Genomic DNA, 22,470 nt, shown 5'->3' with positions numbered 1-22,470 from the left:
GAACTATAGATGCGTGCTCCCCCTTGTGCATGGAAATTTTTATAGCAAGTAATAAATAAATTAAAGCAACAGCGCAAGATAAAAGCCCCAGCTCTTATCATATTGAAGTCAATGCAGAGTACTACCCATGACATCCTGAATCTTTGCTACTTTGGCCCATGGATGGAAGAGCACTGTTGCAGTCAGCTTCGCATAGCTGTCAGAAAACAACTTGACTAAGAGCAGCTTGTGGGAGGAAAGGGTTTATTTATCTTACAGACTCAAGGGGAAGCTCCATGATGACAGAGGGAAATGATGACATGATCAGAGGGTGGGCATCACCTCCTGGCCAACATCAGATGGATCACAGCAACAGGAAAGTGTGACAAACACTGGCAGGGAGAAGCTGGCTATAACATCTATAAGCCCACTCCCAACAATAGACTGCCTCCAGGAGAAGGCAGTTCTCAAATTGCTACCAGCTAGGGACCTAGCATTTAGAACACATACGTTTATAAGGGACACCTGAATCAACCTATCACATTCCTTCCTTGGCCCCCATAAACTGATAACCATCCATGACATAAAATGCAATGTATTTAACCCAACTTACAAGTCCCCACAGTTTTGATCAATCCCATGATGTTCTCACATCCCCATAGTCATTTAACTGAGCTGTAATACCCAAAATAAAAACAAACAAAAAAACCCATAGTGGGGCTGGAGAGATGGCTTAGCAGTTAAGACACTTGTCTGCAAAGCAAAAGGACCCAAGTATGATTCTCCAGGTCCTACGTAAGCCAGATTCACATGGTGGTACAAGTGTTGAGTTCATTTACAGTGGCTGGAGGCCCTGGCACACCCATTCTCACTCTTTCCCTCTCTCTGCCTCAAATAAATAAATAAATAAATAAATAAATACATAAATACATAAATAAATAAATCTTTAAAAAAAACCCACAGTGGCACAGAATAAATATCACACTGTAGAATATGGCATTGGGCATTGCAAAGAAATATTCAGCCAACTCAAGATTTAAAACAAACAGGGCAAGCATCAAACTCTGTAGCTCCAAGTCCAACAGCTGTAACCAGTGACAAGTCTGATAATTTGAACCAGCGATAAGTCTCTGAAATTCCAATTTTGCCCCTAAAGCTAGGCTACTCACAGTCCTGGAAAACTTCATCGAGTACTGGCAGGTCTCCTTGGCAGCCATCCCACAGTCCTGGCATCTCCACTGGGTCTCCACTGCAAACCACAGTTCATCCTCATGGCTCCACCAGCCTCCATGCTGGCAACCCTCAGCAGTCCTGCTTCACACTGCCCATGGCCATTTCCATAAAATAAAACCGTGCTGCAAATTCAATAATCCTCTCTTTCCTGCATTTGTTATACTCCATAATACCAGTTGGGCTGTTAATCCAGGTGGGAATAAAGCATACTTTGAAGAACAGGACACTCTGTCAGCATTCAAACCTCTTCAAAATTCTCTGCATTCTTCCTGTGCAGGTCAGCTGGCCCAGTCTCAATGGTTGTAATCTCTCACAAATGACAGACAGAAGTTTTAGCCCAAAGATTTCATTTATTTTTTCTGTATCATATCTCTCTGCACACACCAGTCCATTTCTACACAATGTAACTCCGCACAAGTTCTCAGGACATGGGCAGAACAGCAAGCCTCACACACAAACTGCCTTTAGCCTAGTCTAGATAAAGCTTTTTTTTCCCCCTTATAAGCCAAACCTCATAGTCCATAGTTCTTACTGCATTTAGGTCTTTCAACTCTGACCATAATAGTCCATCATGCTGTACTTACAGCACTGCAAGGCATCTCTTAGGCCAAGCTTTCAAATCCTTCCATACCCTCCCTCAAATCAGTCCCTAAAGGCCAAAAGCCACACAGTCAGTTTTCTAATAGCAATGACTCCACTCTGGTATCAATTTTACTACTGCAAGTCAGCTTTTCATTGATATTAGAAACACCAGACCAAGAGCAGTTTGTGGGAGGAAAGGGTTTATTTTGGCTTACAGACTCAAGGAGGGAAGCTCCATGATGGCAGCGGGGAAATGATGGCATGAGCAGAGGGTGGACATAACCTCCTGGCCAACATCAGGTAGATAAAAACACCAGGAGAGTGTGCCAAACACTGGTGAGGGGAAGCATGGCTATAACACCCATAAGCCTGCCCCCAACAATACATCACCTCCAGGAGGCTCTAATTCCTAAATTGCTGCCAGCCAGGAACCTAGCATTCAGAACAGAGGCAGTACCTGTTCTCCTAATCTCATAGGGATGTGTGGCAGCTAATCTCGATTTGGGATGAAGGTATTTTCTTAGATGTGATTACTACTTAAATTGGTAGATGTGGGATAAGGCCAATCGCTTTCCGTATGTGAGTGAGCTGCAACCAAACAGGAAGAGAAAGCATTAAGAGAAAAGGGGAATACCACTCTGCCTCTAAACTGCATTTTAACTCAAGATTGCAATATTGAAACCTACCAGAAGTTTCCAGGCTACTAGCCTCCTTTGCATATCTTGGGCTTGCCAGTGCCTACAATTTGCGTACAATTGCCTCAACCAACTTCTCTCTCTTGCTCCTGTCCTCTCTCTTTCTCTCCTGTTTTTCTTAGCAACTCTGATTGACATAGGCTGTCATTTAGGTGATTGTGGGATAGCATGGGCTCCTAGCTCTCCCCGCTTCTCCTCGCAGTGCCACATGGAGTCATTGAAGTATTGGCAGCACTTCATTCTGCTTACTGCCATTCGGAGCAATAGTAAGATGGAACATCTTCAGCTGCACACACCGGTCACAAAATGAGGTCATCAAGTGATTCTTTTGGGTCACACCTCAAGGAGTGTTTTGCACTATTATGGGTTTCTCTGCTTTGCTGGATTTTCCTTGGAAATTACCGGACTGAGGCTGGGCATGGTGGCACATGTCTTTAGTCTCAGCACTTGGGAGGCAGAAGTAGGAGGATCATTGAGTTCAATAGCAGCCTGTGACTACTGAGTGACAGGCCAGCGTGGGCTATAATGAGACCCTACCTTGAAAAACAATCAAACAAACAAAACGAAAGAAAGAAATTAGCAGAGTAATGCTGTCACCTTTGACCTCAGGCATGTTTCCAGAATAGCTTCCCAAATTCACCCTACAAGTACATTGTGACAATAGTGTGTGTTTAGGGATGGTGAGATGGCTCAATGGATAAAATATCTGTCATACTGGAGGACCTGAGTTTGGATCCCTAGAACCGTCATAAAGCCAGGTGCAGTAACATGAGTGTCTATAATCCCAGTACTTCTATGGTGTGATGGGATGGAGTGCAGAAAAAAAGCAATTGTGAGCCAGCCAGGCTGGCTAATATTGCACTATGCAAGAGACTCTGCCTCAAACAAGGTGGAAAGGTGAGGACCAACAGCTGAAATCCTCTGACCTCTACATGTGTGCTGTGGCACCTCTGTGCCCCCATTCACCACATGAATATGCACACATATGCACATCATTAACACATGCACACACCAAAAAATTAGAAAAAAAAAAGCAGTGTGTGTTTGAAAGGATGGTTCCATCACATTTCTTTTCAGCTTTATACCCAGCCCCTCAGTGGAGAGCAGATGCAAACAGAGACACATGGGTTTATATTAAAAACCGTTAGTGCATGCTGTATCTGACTGCTCTCCTCTCAGCTCCCTAGCAACAGCTATATCCTCCTTTTCTAAGTCTTTTCATGGAAATTCTAGCTTTTCTCTGCAGGTCTGTCTCTGTCTTCTATTTCTCAGTCCCTCCCTTCCTCCTCCTTTTCTCTCTCCTTCCCTCCCTCCCCCACTTTCTGTCTGTCTTTCTCTGCATGTTTCTTTCTCACTGGTGTGATTTCCCACATTAGTGCCGTCCATTTCTTTGATTCCTTCTTGGCAACGAGAGCTACAGCACCATTATGGAGCAAGCAGGCCTGATTCCCTGCTACCTTAAAATAATAATGTTTCATGGTGACAAATGGATATAGTTAACAATGAAAGTGAAATGTTAGCAGGCAGGGGTGTGACCGTGTCAGATTTCTCTGCCTGGCAAAAACAGAGCAGCCTGAGAATCTCTAAAGAAAGAAACACGCATGTGGGGTAGCTGGTGATGCTTGCAAGGTGGACATCCCCACTGTGTGATTCTTGACCTGGCTTCTGAAGGTTTAGACTGAGTTCTCAAAGGTAAACAACAGTCATTCTTAGCTTGCAACATTTTCACCATTATCCTATCAAACTAGAAAAGTAACACAGGTTTTAGAATCTGCATTTAGAATCTTCCAGTTGTCATTTTTCTTTGATATACAAACATAAAACAATCTGAATTAATGAGGAATATAATCCTTTGTGTGGTTTAAGTTTTATATTGTATCAAGAAAAGCCCAATTAAAGTTGAAAAGGAAATGAAAAAAAAAGAAAAACAAGGAAGAAATGAAGGTTTTATTAGCTTTCCTTTCCCTCCCCACCAGTGAGAGGAAGAAAGAATTCCTGTCTTAAGAAATCTTCCGCCCCCATGCTGTCTCTGCTCTGCTCCTGTGTGCCTCTTTTCCCCTGGGTGCAGACGCTACTACCGAAGCAGCACATGTGGATCATGGATTCTGAAGGCCTGCTTGGTTGTGCACATGGAAAGAAGAAAACAAGAGAGTGAGGTAGAAGCCATACAACCTAAATTCAAAACAACTGCTCTACCACGAGGAAAGCAGGCGGACCGCGCTGTGTGCATACTCCCCTCTTTCTTTGCCGCCCAGATTAAGCTTTGAAATCAAATAAAGAAGTGTGGCAAACTAACTGAAACATAGGTAGAAATAATATATTTGAGTTTCAGAAAGAAAGAAAAAAAATAACCTGGCATAGCTTAAAAGGCACCCATTTCATAACAACACATGTGCAAAGCATTATAATAATTGCAGCGCACACATCGGTAACAGACAGAGTGAACAATGAATATTAAAAACACATTCCTAGAGCTGGCCCTGTGGCTTGGCAGCCGTGCACAGCGTGGAGACCTGTGCGGCAGTCAAAGGAAGCCTCCCAGCTTCCAGAGCTGTCAGAGCCTGGCAGGAATTGAGGTGAGGCCCTTTGGTGTTGAGCAGAAAGGAGAGAGGCAGGTGGTGGGGACTATGCAGGTCTTTGCGACTTCTGTCTCCCCCTGGCAGAGCCTTTGCATGACTTTAGGAGGGGTTCAGAGAGGAAGTCTGCAGCAGTGCTTTGGGGCTCCAGTTCAGAGCTGAATTGGAGCCAGTTTTAGAAGGAGGAGGGATGGGGGTAGAAAAACAAACACCAGAGAGCAAACCGACAAAAGGTAATGCTGGGAATGCCCAGCCAGAGTCCTAGATGAAAATCTCAAGTCCTCTCCCTCAAGACTGGCCTCCAGCATGATCTAGCACGAGGGACTTTGCTGCCACAGAGACATACATAAGCTGGGAATGTGTTTATCCTTTTTGGGGGACATAGGTCTACCCTTTTCATTGCAGTGTGACTATACTGTTGGGGGTGGGGGTGAATTCTCTTGTTGGCAATCCCAGAATCAATCCTCAAATGTTGGGAAACAAGTAGTCAAGGTACATAATGACCTTTTCACAGTGAATCCTTTCCATTGTCAGTAAAAACAAAGACCCTTCTTTTAAGTGTAGCGTTGCCTTTGAATGACTTGTTTTGCTTCTTGTCATTAGTAAGGAATTGATTCTTGAATCCTTACAACTTTATATATAGAGGAGGCCAGAGGATGGGAATCTGTAACCAGAACGAATGGATCACACATTGAAAGTTGAGGTCCCAGCATTCTTAAGCTGTGGGTCACAGCCATCCAAGGTGTTGGTGAGGTAGAACTCTTGGAGCTTTATAAATCTGTATGAGAAAAAAAAAATTAGTATTCTCTCAGTGACAAACGTAATAAGTCACATTCACACTTGTTAGTAAAAATCATGGGTATTTTTGTAGCATTTCATTCATGACTTTGGTGACTGTTAGACCTGTTATGCAATACTTGTTTTTTATTTTATAAATTAGTGAAAAAGTGCATATCATAATAAAATATATTGATCACTGTATTTTAATATAATTGGTTGCCTTTTACATTTGCTGTGTCTTATTCTTGTTTTAGAAAGAAAGGTTATTCTGAGGAGGAGTATGTGGACCACATGGCCATGCTATTGGAGAATCCTAGGTCACACATGGTGTTCACCAGACCTCAAGGAGAACTTAGACTCTGGAATAGTCCTGAGATACTGGACCCTCCATGTAGGGAACTTCACAACTGGCTGGTTCCATGTGTGTCTCTACACATGGATGAGAAAAGGGAAAGCAAACATGTATCTCCAGATACAACACGAAGGGCTTAGTAAAGGAACTTCTGACTTATCCATTCTTCAGATATGTTTAACAAATGTATTTATCAGCATTTGCATTTTTCCCCAGTGATTTTTCAGCAAAGCTCCAAAATAGTTTTATTAAAAAGAAAGTAAGGGTTAGAGAGGTAGATCAGTGGTTAAAGTCACTTGTTTGCAAACTCTGATGGCCCAGGTTGGATTCCCTAGAACCCATGGAAAGCCAAGTGCTCAAAGTGGCACATACATCTGGAATTTGCAATATAACCTATGATCAGAAAATTCAATTTGTTCATGAGGTAGAGAAAGATATCCTGCCATTAAGCAGTCAGATGGAAAACATGCAAGCCATAGTTTATGGAAGAGAAAAAGAACATTGGAAGCTCTTACCCAGAAGCAGGGGCAAGTGTAGGAAACAGCAGAGTCAGGATGTCTATTGTAGATGTGGGATGCAGGATCCCTGATACCATTTCAAATGCCAAGCTGATTAACTAGAGACATTACTCCCAGGGCCAATGCCTCCAAAAAGAGGAACTAGGGAATCCATCCATGCAGAAATGAATTTTTAAAAGAAAATTCTGGTCAAATCAAAATGCTCTATGGGACAGTCACAGTCATTATGGCAAATGTCAGTCACAGGCAAAAATGGTGCAAGACAGTTTCACTGACCACTTCTCTATTAATGAAAAGCATAAATCTTTTTCTAAAAATATAAATAAAAGCTTCTAGTAAGCACAATTTAATTACAATTACATAGGATGATGGAGAAGTATTATGAATAGGGTGGTAATGGTTATATTTGCTTCAGGTATCATCGTTATGTGCAAAAATGAATTATTACCTAGTAAAAAACACAGTTGATGCTTTGCTTTTGATATTCTCTCTCTCTCTCTCTGTATGTGTTGCAAATCCAAGAAACTCTGATGTATAAAATCAGGTTCTGTAATGTTTATATTGTTTTGGGTTCATTGTAGTATTGAATCACCATGAACAACTTATTTGCCACTTTGGAATAACTCTGAAAGAGAAGTTCCATTTTTATAATGCAACCCTTCACCAGAACATTTGCACTGGTAAACAGAATCTGAGTTGAGTTTCAGTCTCACTCTCCTCTTCTGCTGGATGCCCTGCCAGTCCCGGGTATAATATTCTCTCTGGATACAGGATAGGTCCCAATGGCTAGTAAGTTCTACTTTCATCAGTGGGTGTATTGCTGGTGTTACTGGCACATAGCTGTATCTTTTCTGTCATCCCAGAGGTTACCTGAAGCTTCAGTATCCAACTTTCTGTATAAATTAAGATCTCTTACCTCTAGCTCCTATTCCTCTCTGCTTGAGGACTTTTTAATGACTTCACAGGCATGCAGAACAAAGCAGGGGTCAATGTCCAGAACATTCCTTAACCAAAGAGAGGTACAGTGGATCTAGTGGTTGACTCCTCCAGCCTTCTTGCCTGTGATAGGGTTAGTGTCCAGCTGTGTTTTCAGTGTCCCACAGGGCCCTCAGCAGTATAGATCTCCTATTTCCCAGAGTAGCTGTCTGCTTGTTAACATGCCTTCTGTTGATATTTTTTCCATTCCTTGTTTTACTTATTATTATGGACTGGATGTTTGAGTCTGAAAATTTCCTAGCTCCCACATAGTATTCAGAATGCTACTTTTGGAAGATGGTAAGGTTTTGGGATGTGATTAGTACCCTTATAAAAAGGAACCCCAAAAAACATGTCTCTCCCTCTTTTCCCATCTGAAGACACAATAAGGAGTTGGCAGTTTGCAACTTAGAATTGTTGAACAAGATTATGCTGATACTTTGATCCAAGAGGTCCAGACTCCAAAGCTATGAGAAACAGATTTGCACTTATAAGTTACATTCTATAGTATTGTGTTCCCACATCTTGCACACTCTAGAATAATTCCTTATGCCTTCTTCATGCTTCATAAAGTCAACTTCCATATCCTGGCATGAAAATCCTTGTCTCGGAGTCTGCTCTAGGGAGGATCACAATTAAGATCCTAGGATTCCTTTCTGGAATTTTGAAAAAATTTCTTTCTTTATTTATTGGGGAGAGAGAGTGTGGGGGGGGGGGAGAGGGAGAGAAGGAAAAAGGAAAGACTATGGATCTGCTACTACAAATGAACTTCTGATCCATAGAACACTTTGTGCATCTGGCTTCACATTGGATAACAATGGGAATTGAACTTAGACCTTTAGGCTTTGCAATCAAGGGCCTCTAACCTCTGAGCAATCTCTCCAGCCTCCTTTCTGAAATTTAATTAGTTATTTATTTTTAAAGATTTTATTTACTTATTTATTTGAGAGAGAGAGAGAGAAGACAGAGAGAAAGAGAGGAAAAGGGAGGGAGAGAATGGGTATGCCAGAGCCTCCAGCTGCTGCAAATAAACTCCAGATGTATGTGGCACCTTGTGCACCTGGGTTATGTAGGTTCTAGGGAATCGATCCTGGGTCCTTTGCCATCTTTCCAGCCTTCCATTTCTAAAATTTTTACTCCTGACTTCATACAACCCTAAAATTTGGAGTTTTAAATCTAATTTGGCTAGTATATGAAATTCGCCATGAATCGAAGGACAATTTAAAAGTCATAAAACATCTAGACAGGAAAAAATCACTCCATAAGAAGAGAAGATGTAAAATGATTACCTAAAGAACTTATAATGATAAAAGAAAATTCCCATAACTCTTAAAATATACTAAATGGAAAAGCAAAAATAAGTCTTGTCACCAGCAGTATGAAAGGAGAGGGAAGAAAACTGAATGACAATGCTTATTTATATCTGTGTATGGGAGCATGGGATTCAAGTTTAGAGTGCCTGTCTTGGTTGTGGGCTTAAGAGGCTTGAATGAAGGTTATGATGAGAGCTCAAGTCTTTGACCCTCACTGTAGAAGATCTCAAGAGGCTGGCCAGAAAGAGAAGCAAATGCTTGTGAGAAGATAGCTACATGGTGTGGAACAGACTGTTCATCTATTCTTTAATTCTTTGATTTTGAGGCAAGTACAACAAACAGACTGGCTTTTGTTTTTCATGTGAGAGAGCTAGAGCAAGAGAGAGAGAGAGAGAGAGAGAGAGAGAGAGAGAGAGAGAGAGAATTGGCAAGCTAGGGCTTCCAGCCACTGTAATCGAACTCCAGATGTTTGTGCCACCTCGTGGGCATGAGCATGTGCGACTTTGTGTGCTTGCATCACATTGTGTGTCTGGCTGGAGAGTCATTTATGAATCCATAGGCTTCACAGGCAAGTGTCTTAACCGCTAAGCAATCTTTCCAGCCCTATTCTTTAATTCTTAAAGTTCACCTCCAAATCTGGGAACTCAGTTCAAGCATGCATGGAGGTCTACATCCATACAGTTTGAGCACATTACTAGGCACTGCTCTATGGAGATCAAGAGTGAAAGGAACAAAAGTTCTATACTTGGCGATTAAGTAGAGAACATAAGATGTGCCAAGACATTTGGCACAGGGAAACAAACTGATTGTACACATAACTGGCAACCAGATGCTAAGCATCATAAGGATAAGATTATACTTTCTACACATCTATGTTTCCTTCAAGGCAGTTCCTTGAATACAGTGAGAGCTCATAGATACTGGTGTTTGAACTTAAGGAAGAATCTCCTTCAGTAACAAAGTTTCTGAGAAAAACATAGAAGGTAGAAATCCATTGCAACTGAGGGAATATGAAAAGATTTTATGGACTAGGTTGTTTTGGAGCTGAGTGACAATTCTAAAGTAAAATATACCCAAGTACAATGGACTCAGTGGAGTTTCTCTTTGCTTATCAGTAGTGAGTTGGACTCCAGTTTAGAGATGTGTTCTTTTTTCCACCTCTCTTTGGTTTCCCCTGGGTGCATATAAATTCTGTCTTTTAAATTTTTAAAAATGGTTTACTCTTAAAACATCCAAGTCACGGCCTTGCCTTCTCTTGACATCAATGAAAAGATTTTGTTTCATGGCTTTTTCTGCAGCTAAGGGACCAATGTTAGTTTACTCTTCATTGTTGTTCAGAGATGTTCTTAAAAACACAGGAAACATTTGAAGATGGGAAACAAAGATGGGAAAATGCATCCTATTTAGGAAAGCCAAGCCTCCTAAAGTGAAAACAAGAGGCTGCCAAGTAGATTTGTGTTTTAACTTGTAATCCTTCTTGCTCCCAGATTGTAGCCACCTCACTCTCTTTCACACATCTTGATTTTCCTTAGTCAGAAGTCATAACAATGCCCTCAGGGGATGCTCCGTGTATGTTAGGGAACCACAAGAGTTTATGTGAGGGAACTTTGCACAGGGCAACCCTTTGACAGACAGAGATTCCTCCAGGAAACTTGTGGGTCACCAGATGCAGTGGAGAGATACTAGACTTTCAGTAACTGGTGAAACTTGCAAAATTGCCATTTTTGTAGGTCAACAAATAGATGATTAACAGCAATTTTTTACATGACTTAAGCCAACAGTCTTTCTAACCAAGTACCCTATCACATGGAAATATAAAATGAATATCTTGAAGCTCCTCTCCTAATTTTAATTCTGTCACTAAGTTCTGTGGATGAAATAGTTGTACTTCATGCAAACATTTAGCAAAAGTGTTCTCACCATGAGCAGTTATGTGTAAGCCACCTGAGACCACACATATTCTCAGGTCAATCTTTGGGTTGGTCATGCCTCTCTGGACTACTCCACATGGTGCTGCCCTAAAGTTGAAACAAATTTTTGACCATCTGGAATCAGCCAAGTTCTTGTGCTCTAAAGTTTACAAATAGAAAAATCCCTTTCATGCTGCTCTCTTTTGAAAGTTGCCCTGCTTCTCTCCACAACTCCTCATTCTCCTCTTTCTATAGTCAACTTGCTAGATTTCCAGTGGTCTTTTGGAAAATGAGATCAGAGACTTTCTACCTTTTATAGAGAAAAAAAAAATGAGCTTCCCCCAGTGCATGTTCAAACAGAACTATTAAATAGGACAAATATAATAAAAGAAAAACAACAGCAATAAAAATATACTATTACTGTGGAGGCAGAAGTAGGAGGATTGCTGTGAGTTTAAGGCCAGTCTGGAACTACAGAGTGAGTTGCAGGCTAGCCTGAACTACAGTGAGACCCTACCACATAAAAGCAAAAGCCAAAACAAAAACAAAAACAAAAACAAAAACCCACACAAAACACCCAAAACAAAACAAAAAAATCCCACTCTGTCACAAAATAGTTAATCACACACAAAAAAATATGGTAGCATTATAGGTAAGGTTTTAAAAGGTATAAGAATATTATGTCTTTAGTCAGTTTGTCAAGATTGCACCTTAGTTTTCCTCATATCTTAGTGTACATTAAAGCCACAAGAAAATGTTTCTGAAACCATTTACTTCCAGGTCCTCCTCTTCAGGGGAAGTAATCAGCTCAGCCTATATTCTGTAAAGACATGAGGCCAAAGTGGGCTTGTCAGGTAGACTTGGGTTGGTTCCTACCTTGCCTGAACTGGTTTGTTGCAAATATTGCTAAATAAAAGCACAAGAATGATTTCTAGACACCCAGAATCAGAGAAGGACAGGCCAAAGGAAGTTCTCTCCAAGCCCTAAGGTTACAATTCCTCTTTACATTTCTTTTTTTCCCTCAGAGTCATTCAAAATTTTTGTTTTAAGACTGCTTCGGGCTCATTGCCACTCGTTCACATGTGGGTGGCACTGGCTTATGGTTCAGTTTAATTTTTCTCTGGACTTTCTATTTTCCTCGTTACCCAGGTGAATGATTCGGTTACTTAGAAGCCATCTTCAGAAGCCCTGCCTTTTCTATGCACCACTGACAGCAAATCCTTTAAGACTGAGTCAGAGCCACAGTCTTTGTGGAGGTCGCTGTGTGCTGCCATGTCTTCAATGGTGTCCTTGAGATGCTGCCAAGAAAGCTCTTGCTGGGCAAGCTGGGAACACAGTCAGTCAGAAAAACATCTCATTCGGGAGCTGGAGCTTCTGTCAGGGCTCTGACAGTCCTCACAAAGGCATACGGAGATGATCTACAGAAGACAATGAATGACAAAAACTCAGCTGGCAGACACACACATGTCCCCAGAATTCTCTGTTGAACCATGCTGTTTGTGAAAAACAAACACAAGGGCCACACAAGAGGAATATGTTTCAATGAGCAAAACTTTGTTCCAGATAAGAAATGAGATACACTAAAGATGAAGATGGACTAAAATCTCCTAAAGAGTTAGGAAGTCATAAAACATTTATGGGAAGATCTTCATTTGGAGATTGAGAGTCTGAATGCCAAAACGGGGGAGGGAACAAGACTTTCTGTTTATTGACTTAGGAAATATTCTTCCATTATTATTTCCTCAGTGTATAGAGGAGGTGAGGAGATTCTTGGCCTGTTGTGAGGAAAATGCTTCAGAGGAAAGAAATGGGACAGGCTTAGGCTTGTTGGTGGGGCTGTGATGGGAGCAGATGCAACTTAAAACAACAGTCATAATGATGAAATGCTTCTAAATGTCCTCAGAAAGACTTGGAATGTGGCCTTGTATACTCTATCTGACCATTTAATCTGTGTGTGAAAGAAGAGTCCAGAATGATTTTTTTTCTGTCACTCTGGGCAAAGGCAATAAGAGTGAAAGACGGCACTGAACAGCAGCTTCTACTCATGAGTATGGCAATCAAAGGTGTTTAAAAACCAGAGGAAAATCCTTTATTGCTATTGATTCAGTTCCACAATTATACAACTGTCAACCTTGAGGTCATAAATTTAGCAAGTTTTTCCACTTACAGGAAAAAAAAAATGTTACTTGAGAGGAATCTAATCATTTTTCTTCTTTTAGAGTTTTTAAGGAAATATTTTTTATGGCCTTCAGTATTCCAGTCTCCACCCTACTTAGTAGTCAAAGATGGCAGCGGGATCTTGGCCATTAACAAACTACCTCCCGTGGGGGCATCATTTTTGGCACTGTTTCCCAGTGAATGAATTCATCAAGAGGATTTGAGGGTCTTGTCATTGGAACTAGAAAGGGGCAAGGAGGCTGGAGATCCACAGCCCAGAGCATCCAGATTTCTGCTTCAGTCCTTTACTCAACCTCTCACCTCAACATATAGTTGGGATTTTGGACAAAGGCTTTCAGGTACTGAAACTTTCCTGGGGCAGGTCAGACTCAGAGACTGACATGACATCAATGAAATGTAACTGCTTACTATGGAGAGATCATGACTCCTTGAAGAAAGGAAATGAATAATTGTGAAAAGGATATTTTTATGCACAATATAGAACTAGAGACTTCTTTAAAGTTCATTTCAAAAATGACAAGTAGGCATGTGAATCAAAGTTATGCCTGGATTAGAAGCATATGCCTCAGACAAGCCACTGGCAAACCAGCCTGACCCGACCCTGTTGCTCACTGTGAACCCTCTTCCCACATGCAGCTCCCACCCCAGGACTTTCGGTGGCATGAGGTAGACTGGGAAGTATTGGAATTTTACTGGCTATGCATATAAACTCAGTAAATGCTCTAACATTTAGTGGTTTTGTGGACTTGGAAAAACTGCTCAACTGTACTTAACCTCAGTGACCTTGTCAGTGAAAGGGGGGTGTTCCTGTTTCCCCAGTACCAACACTTGTGAGGGGAAAACTCACCAAGTGGTTTCTATGAAAATCAAGCAGTAAGACTGGCATTCTGAAGAACAGTGCTTCCCTAATGACGATACAAATAACCATAAAATATAAAGAAATAAGTGATGGTACTTTTTTGGATTCTTTAAGAACATCTGGACTGGGGAAATGGCTTAGTGGTTATGGCGTTTTCCTGCAAAGCCTAGGGACCCTGGTTCAATTCCCCAGGACCCACTTAAACCAGATGAACAAAGGGGCACATGCTTCTGGTCTAGAGTTCGTTTGCAGTGGCTAGAGTCCCTGGCATGCTCATTCTCTCTATCTGCCTCTTCCTCAATCTCAATCAAATAAATAAATAAAATATTTTTTTAAAAAAAGAACATCTATGTAACCCTGGTTTTTTAAGAACCTCCTTATGAACATTAGATTTTTTCCTTGTAAAAGTGATTCCAGGCCCTCTTGATACATCACATGTTGTCCAATTCCCAAGAATGGCAGTAAGGGATTAACTATGCAGCTCCTCCATTCTGTCCAATAATTGAGATCTTCTAATTACTTTCACCAACGGTGTGTTGTTAAAGTCATGAAGGAATACGTACTTGATTTCCATTGAGAACTAGTAGAATGTCTTAAATCCCAGGCCTTATATTCTTCAGATTTCAGAGTCCATGGTTCAATTTCATTAAGACAAAGATGCATGAGAAAAAAAAAGAGTGTTATCACCCCAAAATCCTATATTTTTTTATGCTGAAGTAACCAAAGGCAGTGAGATTGTTTTTTTCTACATTCTCTTGCTCCATCCATTTAAGACTAACATTCCTTTGCCCTTGTGCCAAATTTAGGGCAGAGTTGCAGGGAGAGAGTGCATACTAGGGAGACATTTATTTTATATTCACTCAAATCAGCTATTCAGTTTTTATTGCAAGACTGTGAGCGCTGTATGAAGGAGGAAATTTTGAATGAACTCAGCTTTTAGTGACCAGGAGTGGAGAGATAAAAGGAGCTTTTCAGCCTCTCTGGTAACAGAGATAAGTACAAAGGGTAACTGGCATTAAGTCTGTAGTAATAGCTGCTATAAGTACTGACCATGATTTGAATCTCTTGATAAACGGTTCTGGGGAGGTTGGAATATTTATCAAGCCATTAGAAGAGGCTGTTTCTTGCTGATAAGATGCCTACAACTGATGAGGTCCACCTGAAGACAGGGACAAGGCAGGGCTGGACTTCCAGCTATTTACAGGAAAAGCAAATAAATCTTCTCTTTAAGAACAGCAGGAAACATTCATCAGCAACATTATGCAATGTTGCCCAAGGCAAGCCTATGGAATGTTGAAGAAAGAGGAGTTGGTGAGCACCCTTGTGTATAAGGTGATTGGATGCTGCACTTAGACTTGGCCAGAAAGTCATGATTTCACCATTTTGGAGGATGAGGAAGGAGGGCGTTGGATAAATGAGAAGGAAGTGTTATTAATCTGTGGATCTTGCTTTTCATAAAAATCTCACACTGAATTGTAAGGGGCTAGATATGTAATTATCCTGGGCTTAAAATATGAAGTCACCTATTTTAAATGATATGCTCGAAGAAGCTTCAGTATATTTAGAACAAGTAACAACAGAGGAGCCACTGACTGCGTGCTCTTTCTTCTTGTCAGTTTCTTTTTTTCAGTTTAATACTTATGAACTGACGATGGCTCAAACATAAGTCTTCTTGTTTTTATTAAGAACATACTTTGTATGGATACATCATGTGTTGGTACCATTTTGCCCTCGTCCCTGCCCCCATTCCTGTAGGGGCCTTCTTCAGTGGGGTTGCTGGTATTCTCCGTGTTGCTGTGGGTAATGCTTTGTGGGAACAGCAGTCCCTTGTAACCTCAGTGCTAGCTTTTACAGTTTTTTTTTCTTTTCCTTTTTCTCCTCTCCAGCTTCTCTCCTCTCTTCTCCCCTTTCCTCTTTCATTTCTTTCTTTCTATAGTCTGATTGAATCCAGTACTATATACATCTGCTTATTTCTTTCTTAAATGCTGAGCTCAGAGGTAAAGCACTTGAAGCCAGTTGTGTCTTACGTGGCTGTTAGGATTAATGTTAAGAATAATCAGTCCAACCACAACTGAAAGTGGGTTCTTTTCTATTTCCTGAAAACCACTTCTGGGACTGCTGTCCTCCCTGCTACGGGCATGTGCCCCACCCTGCACCACCTCTGCTGCTGCCTGGGCAGGGAGAGGTGTAGGGGCACAGTGCCTGTAATTATTAAACATGAATTCAATTTAAAAAATCTATTACTCAGTTGACACTCCCTTTTATATCTGTTACTTACTTGTTGTTGGGACAAAATAACTGACTTGAAGCAGTATGGAAGAAAAGGCTTTATTTCAGTTGAGAGGGGAATTTTCATCATGGTGGGGAAAGCATGGCAGGAACAGATGACTGGTGTTATATCATCATATCAGCAGGCTGAAAGAAGGAAGAGCAAGCAAGACAGGGCTAACACTTCAAAGCTTGCTTCTAAGTGACACACTTCCTTTAGCAAGACTTCACCTTCCAAAACTTGCATGGCCTTTCTAAACAGTGCCACCAATTGCTTTTCAGTATTCAAATACAAGAGTCTATGGGGGGAGTACACCATTTTCCATCAAACCACCACACCTTCCCTTCCCACCCTTCTCCTACCTTGCTTTGGTACTAGAGATTGAACCTTCATAGGTGTTAGGCAGGCTCTAGCACTGAGATATTCCCCTCAATCATCTTTTCACTTTTTTACTTTCTGGAAGACTCTCATTAAGTTTCACAGATTGTCCTTGGACTTCTGATCCTCCTTCCTTAGCCTTCAAGAGGCCCTGAGATGCCAGGCATGGCTTTTTCCTACTTTTTATGAGTGAGGAATGAGATCCATGACAGAAACCACATCCTGAATTCAAACCCTTATGCTTGCTATTGCACCACTCTACTGGTAGAGCCGTGTCCTGGAAGACTCCTATGAACAGCATCAGAGGTTCCTCTCAGGGACCTTTGCCAAGTGGCTGTGCCCAGGCAGAGAACCATGGCTCCCAAAGGACTGGGCTCTGCTTCAGAAGCAGCAGAAGCCAAAAGAAAAATGGTTGTTTCCCAATGTGCCTTGTTCTTGCCCAGTTCCATATCTTCCAGAATAGAAACTTCAGACACTTAACTTCTCAGTGCATGCTTGCTTTAGAGCTGAGTTTTTACATATGGTTAAACAGGTAAAATATTAAGGTCCAGTACACTCCCCATGTCATTAGTGCTGGATCCACAGGTAATGAATACAGCGTGAGGCAATTTGGAATCAGCTGTTTTTAATCTCTTACCTACAGCACAGACTTTTCAGTAATAATGAAGGTGCAGAAAATTTGGGGTATCTCTACTGCCAGTCCAGGCTTGGTGTCTCTGAATCCTATTAGGGACCAAGAAGAACAACAGACATAATAGCTGTCTAGTCTCACAAATTAGACAATTATTTCTTAAGTCAAACTAGTTATTTTTGAGGATTTAAAAAAAATCAATCATGGACTAAAGGTGATATGCCTTTTCCTATTTCATAATTATTTTAAATAACCTCATGACATCACCCACATCATCTTTAATTCTTGCACTGATCCCAGGAGACTTTGGCCTCATTATCTCTGAGCTCCCAGAAGCAAAGTGTCAAGTCTCAAGAAAGTGAATTTCCAAGTGTCCCAATATAGGAGTGGAGTCAGATATTGAAGGTGGGTTCATCTTTCTGGCCTGGGGTCAAAATTTTCTAGTTTTCCTGGTGGTCTAACCTTAGTCTAACTCTGATTAAGTGGAGAATGGCAAGTTTGCTTTGTACAGAGACCCACCTGGACATTTTTAGCAAAAGAAGAAACACAGTTCCAAAGTAGAAAAGGTATGGGCTGGAAGACAGTTAAGCTATGGAGCCCACAGTGGGCTGCTGTACTGTAAGACCAAAGAGAAATAAATACCATTCATTAATCTATCAAAGAAACTCTGTTTCATGTACACTGGTGATCTCAGTCGTGTGTGTGTGTGGTGAGGCTATAATATCAGAGCTTTGTTGGCTGCTCTTTGGAATATCAAAATTATACAGTTTAAATATAAGGTATTATTTGAAACTTGTTGCCCTGTACTAGACTCAGGAAGGCACCTATTAGTTATTCCCAGCCTGTTATTTATAAAAGCTCCATTGGTCTTGGAGTTCAATGTTCTGAATCATGGTAAGGAATTATAGAGACCATGTTTAAGAAATCATCTTCAAATATGCAAAATGGAAAGTTAATGTGGAGTAAGCTTGGCTATCTGATCTTTAAATCTAGAAGAATGCTGTGAACAAATAGAATAAGGAATGAGAATGGGGAGAGAAAAGAATTCAGCTCTGATGTACTGCAATGATAAATCCATTTGCAAAAGAATACTGTGGCTAAATGCTGAGCAGTGGCTAATACAGCATGGAAGAACCATTGAGCGAGTTGGTGAATGAATTTTTGATCATCAGGTATCAAGGCTATTTCTATTGTGACAGGAAATTCAACCCAAACAGTTTTAAGTCAAGAGGGAATTTATTTGTTAGTATGACTAAACATCTAAGATATTTCTGGTATCAAGCAGGGATTCTGAGAGCTAGTCTATGAATCTGCTGGCATGGCTTTGCTGTCTGTCATGTGTTGGATTAATTCTTAGACTTCATGGGGTTTACAGGTGGTTATAGCAACTATTGATTCTTATATGTTTATACTTATGTCACAAAGTTTTATTAAGAGGTGAACATGGCAGATTCCGAAAGACAAATATTATATGCTTTCTTTCATGCGAGAAACTAGATTTTAAAAATAATCAGACATGAAAGAACAAAGGGAGGCTATTTGGGAAGAGGAAAGGGACCAGTGTGGGGAAAGAAAGGGATGTGGGGATGAATATGAAAAAATTAAATGGTATCCATGAAAGAAAATATCAAAGATACCTATTACTTTGTACAATGAATATATACTAATAAAAATAAAGAAAACAAGGTTGGCCATGGCAGGTCATGTCTGTAATGTAAGTACTAGGGAGGCTGAGGCATGAGAATGGTAAGTTCAAGGCTATCTGGTTACACTGAGACCCTATCTCAAAAAGTAAATAAGAATTTGTTCCTTTCATTTCCTTTCTTTCCCTTCCTTCCTTCCTTCCTCCCTTCCTTCCTTCCTTCCTTCCTTCCTTCCTTCCTTCCTTCCTTCCTTCCTTCCTTCCTTCCTTCCTTCCGCCCTTCCTTCCGCCCTTTCTTCCTTACTTCTTCCCTCCCTCCCTTTCTCCTTTCCTTCTTTCCTTTGATTTTTTTCCCTCCCTTCTTTCCTCCATTTCTCTCCCCATTTCCCTCTCTCCTTTCTTTCCTTTCTTTTTACAGCACTGGGGATTGGCTTGGGGTCTCACACATTTAGGTAAACACTATCTCTGAACTATATCCTCAGCCAAATAATCAGTTTCATTAAGAATTTTATGACACCTCATCATCTTTGATGCTTCTCAATGAACTAGCTGTCATGGCCAGCAGATCATCAGATCTGATAGGCTGGTATGGAGTCACTTCTGCGATTATGACTGTAGATTGATTGTGGGCTTAAGTGTATACTTAAAGCAGAATGCAAGATGATAAAGGAATGGAAATGGATGCCAGCCAGTCAAAACCTAGTACCTACTACATAAAGCATAACAATTAATAGCAGCAATAAAGGGAATATATTAATATACAAACTATAAAAATATTTTGTTTTATTTATGAGAGAGAGAGAGAGGCACACCAAGGCTTTCAGGCACTGCAAACAAACTCCAGACACATGTGCCACTTTGTGCATCTCACCTTCGTGGGTCCTAGGGAACTGAACCTGGGTCCTTTGGCTTTGTAGGAAAGTGACTTACCTGCTAAGCCATCTCTCCAGTCTATAACATACAACTTTTTAAATAGTTTAAAATACCCTAACCTAAAGAATATTAGTCTTCTGCATTAGACACTGGTGTGTATCCTTTTTTTAAATTATATGTGCATATCAGAGAAGATATAGCTAAAGACCATGGCATGTAATTGTGGTAGAAGACCTAAAGTGTTTTTGAAAGATGTTGCAAATTGGGTAGAGAGAGCTATTACTAAAGTGCTTCTCCCATTTCCTGTTCTAACCATAAGATTTTCAGTTAAAAGCAAATGATCCTCCCCATCCCTTTAAACACAACAAACACAAACAAAAGCAAGCCCACAAGAGCTGTATTAGGGGAGTCTTCAGTTAGTAACTGGCCAGGAATGGTCACTTTTCTCCTTAGCCTCCCTTCAAAAGCTTTTATGAGGATTGAACATGTAAATAAGAATAATTTAAACTAGGAAAAGCAATAGAAATGTACTTGATGAACAATGTACACTGTTTGCAAACCAAGGGAGAAACGTCTTTCTGGATGAGTTAATCATTGTCCTTAATTAATTGGTTTCATGAGAGGCAGAACTCAGCCAGCCTACTTCAAACCAGCACTAATGTTTACAGTCCTAGTGCCTTAGTGTTTGCTTCCTCTGCCTGGAATCCATACCCCAGCTTTTCCCATGCTTCTTACATGTTCACCATTCAGACTTCTGCCTTCAGGGATAGCTTCCTTGTGCCCTGGCTTAGCCTGTTTTCTGAATCTTCTGTTGTTTTCTTTTTAGCACTTTTTCATCACTGGGAATTTCAAGGCTTTAGTATATTTGTTGCCTAAGTCTTACCACTGGGATTATGCTCCTGGAAGAAAAGACCTTGTTGATTAATCTCATTTCTTCGTCCTAGCACCTGGAACCATGCCCTGTACACAGACACTCAAAATGCTTGTTGAGTAAGTGGAACACAGAAAGAATAAAGTGTATTGGAAATAAAACAGCTTACTTTATCAAATACAGACAAGGGTGTGAATCATCACCATGTCTGGCAGTGGTCCTAAAAAAGTTTTTGTGCAATAGCCTCTTTGGCAGTCTGGTGAAGCCTATAGACCTCTTGTGATTTATATGTGTGTGTGTGTGTGTGTGTGTGTGTGTGTGTGTGTGTGTGTATTGTTTCCAAAGTAGGGTTTCACTCTAGCTCAGGCTTACCTGGAATTCACTCTGTAGTTTCAGGGTGGCCTTGAACTCATGGTGATCCTCCTACCTCTGCCTCCTGAGTGCTGGGTGTGCACCACCCCACCTGGCATGATATTTTTTAATATATCAAAGATACATTTTTGATTAAATTTTCAATTAAAAGCAATGATATAAGAACACAATTATGAAAATTATAAATATAGAAATATATGTTTTTTATTAACATATAAAACAAGAACAATAACCTGATTTCAAAGTAATGATGACAGCCAACAATGTTATGGGGTATTTAAAATTGTTATATATTGTGATTGGATAAAGGGTATGATTTCTTTTTTTAATTTAAAAAATATTTTATTCTTATTTATTTGAGAAAGAGGGAGAGAGAGAGAAAGAGAGAGAGAGAGAGAGAGAGAGAGAGAGAGAGAGAGAGAGAGGGAGAGAATGGGCATTTCAGGGCCTCTGGCTGCTGCAAACAAAATCCAGACACATGTACCACCTTGTACATCTGGCTTACATGGGTCCTGGGAATCGTACCTGGGTCCTTTGGCTTTGTAGGCAAGTGCCTTAATAGCTAAGCCATTTCTCTAGCTCCAAGTATGTGATTCCTATTAATAACAAAGTCACAGGTGTATTAATACAACTACAGCTATTATCATAATTGAATGAAATTATAAATTTCATCAGAGGCTAATAAAAATGAAAATGCAATATATATATATATATATATATATATATATATATATATATATATATATACACACACACACACATGCATATTCTTTGAAGTCTACCTACAGCCTCTTTGGGGACTGTATTAGTTACTTTCTCATTGCAGTGAACAAATACCTGACCAGAAGCAACTTAGGGAAGGAAAGAATTTATTTTGGCTTATAGTGCCAGAGGGTAGACTCCATGATGGCAGGGAAGACATGGCGGGCTGGAGAAAGAGCTGAGCTGGTCACGTGGAAGCATAGGAAGCAGCAGATGAACTGGTGGAGCCAGGCTGAAACTCCTCGGAGCCTGGCCCCAAGGACCCATTTCCTCCAGCAAGCTCCATCTCCTAAAGTTCTACAACCTCGCAAACAGTGCCAGTAGCCATGAGCTCATTTACATATAAGCCACAATAAGTACTCACCACTTCATAAATCTGGTAGGATTGAGAGTTAGAGTAATCAACATAAATATTATCTATAATGCCTAATCAGGAGGGTGTTATGAATTCCAGCCTTTGAAGTCCATATCTTACCGATAGTGATGGTTTAGTTTTTATTTAAATAAAATATTCTCACTCTAACAGAGTTTTGAGCTAGCTAAAGCACTTGACAACTTAAGGACTGTTTAGAAATTTAAGGAACACAGAATTGAAAGGAAAGTGAGAAAGGGAGAGAAAGAGGGAGAAAGATGTATTGGATGGGTTGAGTCACATGATCATGGAGATTGAGAAGTCTCATGACAGGCAGTCTACAATCTAGAGAAACAGACAAATCAGTTGC

The sequence above is a fragment of the Jaculus jaculus genome, chromosome 10 (assembly GCF_020740685.1).
Source record: "Jaculus jaculus isolate mJacJac1 chromosome 10, mJacJac1.mat.Y.cur, whole genome shotgun sequence".
Classification (NCBI taxonomy): Eukaryota; Metazoa; Chordata; class Mammalia; order Rodentia; family Dipodidae; genus Jaculus; species Jaculus jaculus.
Note: the sequence above shows the minus strand (reverse complement) of the source record.